General features: G+C 45.3%; 1 non-coding gene across 1 annotated transcript; it reads right to left on the reverse strand.

Annotated features, from left to right (window-relative positions):
• Nucleotides 1–1396: 1396 nt before the first annotated feature.
• On the reverse strand, nucleotides 1397–1588 carry LOC132208689 (U2 spliceosomal RNA). Its single transcript, XR_009444824.1, has one exon. It is a non-coding gene; the product is annotated as a U2 spliceosomal RNA (small nuclear RNA).
• Between the last annotated feature and the right edge of the window lie 668 nt (nucleotides 1589–2256).

Genomic DNA, 2256 nt, shown 5'->3' on the forward strand with positions numbered 1-2256 from the left:
ACATGCTGTGTCAGGATCCCCTGACTGAATCCTGTCTCCCTTGCCCTGACTGAGAACTGTTTCCCTGAGACTTGTAGACGTGACCATTTGGTTGAAAAAAATGCATTAGTTGCCACAGCTGCTGACCAGCCCTTGACTGACTGCTGGTAATAACGATGCTAAGCTGCCTGACTTATGCCTGTGATAAGCAACCAGGCAAGACAGGAGCACTGTGGGACATTAGGTTCTAGTTGAGACATCAAAGTGCAAAAATGCCAGGGAAAGGCAGAGATATTGTGCCAGGCCCTGAGCAGAACATGCCTCAGGTGCTGAAAAGCATGTCGAGTTCTGACAGCAACAATGTACTTTGTGGGCAGGCAATTCTGCATCTTGATATAGCATTTTTATTTCACTCTGGCTCATTTTGCTACATCCGCAAATATCTATTGGTCTGGCTAATGTGAGAAATGGCTTTTGGCGTAATATGCCACTGACTTGGTCATTCACAGTTGTGTCCCACATCAGTGAGTCAGTAATCTGATTAAACTCACAGGCCTCGACTTGCGAAAAATAAAGCAGCCGCATGCACATCTGTTTGATTGGTTGCTTTTGCACTCAAATGAAAAATGTGCGTTGTATACACCATATGCTTTCCTGGCTCACAGTGTTCCCAAAATCTCTCGTTCAATACATCCAAGTCATCATAATCAAATTCAAAGCTAGTGAATACTTCGATAGCATTTCAGAAAAAAATGCTAATTTGTAATGAGGTAGTGTTGGCAGGTGATTTTCTTTTACTTCTGATGCCATGTGAGAGTATTCAGGGATGGTGTTGGTGGGAAGGTGCAGCATGTACCAGGGATGAGGCAATAATATTCAGAGCAAGTGCTGAACATGCAGAAAAGGAGAGATTAACGTTTACCTTGGAACAAGCATATTTAGAGAAAGTTGGGTGAAAGTACTGAGAGAAAGCATTTCAGTGGCACGGTGGCTCAGTGGTTAGCACTGCTGCCTCACAGCACTCAGACCCGGGTTCGATTCCAGCCTTGGGCGACTGCCTGTGTAGAGTTTGCACATTCTCCCCATGTCTGTGTGAGTTTCCTCCCACAGTCCAAAGATGTGCAGGTTAGGTGGATTGGCTGTGCTAAATTGCCTGTTGTATTCAGGGAGGGGTACATTAGGAGGGTTATAGATCTGGCTGGGATGCTGTGAGGTTTGGTGTGGACTTGTTGGGCTGAAGGGCCTGTTTCCACACTGTAGGAATTCCATGATTATGGTTCCAGAGCATTGAGCATATCCCAGCATATAGTTCTTCAAGGATTGTAGGAACTTCAAATGCTGGAGAATCTGAGATAACAAGGTGTTTAGACCTAGGATTTTTCACGTTTTGATCAGTCTGCTTTTAAAATTGGTTTAATAAGACTTCATCATTCCTGGGAACACTGCAATACCACAATAATGCATGGAGAAAGCTCGTATTCCAACCCCCTGCTCCAAAAATCAGTTTAATATAGGGTCCTTAGGCAAAGGACATATCAGATATTAAAGCTGATACGGACAAATGCTTTTTCTGTGGTGTTATCTTCACACCAAAACCACTAAAAGCAAGGCCATGTTTCCACACATGAGATAGCCACCAACTGTGAACACTTGGTATAATAAACACTTGATCCTATTTTCCACCAGCCTGACTGTGTGCAAAGACTTGTAAATCACTGCTGACAGTTTTTACTGTTGTTCCCAAACTCCTGGGCTTCTTAACCAGGGCAAAGAAGTCAGTTTGCACCAGTGCTTTTTCATCACTTTTCTAGAAAACATCTTCGTAGTGAATGTAGATCATCGAAAATGTACCAATCAGATGAGGTAGGGCAGAGCGGACGTCACCAACAAGCCTCATCAACCAGCTCCATGACTAGCAGCGGGTCAGTGAGATTGCAGCAACAATCGGCAGAGAACGGCACGCTCAGAGAATGTCCCAGCACAGAGGAAGGTGCTTCAGCCTGTCACTCTCTGCATCAGCTGTCTGTACGGGTAACTTCACCAGTCCTTCCCGATGCCCTGTAAATCTCTCATCATTCAACTCTCTCCTGAGGGCCATGAATAATTCTGCTTCCAGCGCCCTCTCAGGCAGTGCACAGCCGGCAGGAACCACTCGCTGAAGATGGTGGGTCCACCTCCCTTGATAAACGTGACTCTTTGTTCCAAAAAAAAGGTGAATCACTATCCCCTCCCTCCAAATCCATCCCACCCCGTCTGTTTCTTTGGAATGTGTAACTG

This window comes from Stegostoma tigrinum, unplaced genomic scaffold (genome assembly GCF_030684315.1).
Source record: "Stegostoma tigrinum isolate sSteTig4 unplaced genomic scaffold, sSteTig4.hap1 scaffold_50, whole genome shotgun sequence".
NCBI lineage: Eukaryota > Metazoa > Chordata > Chondrichthyes > Orectolobiformes > Stegostomatidae > Stegostoma > Stegostoma tigrinum.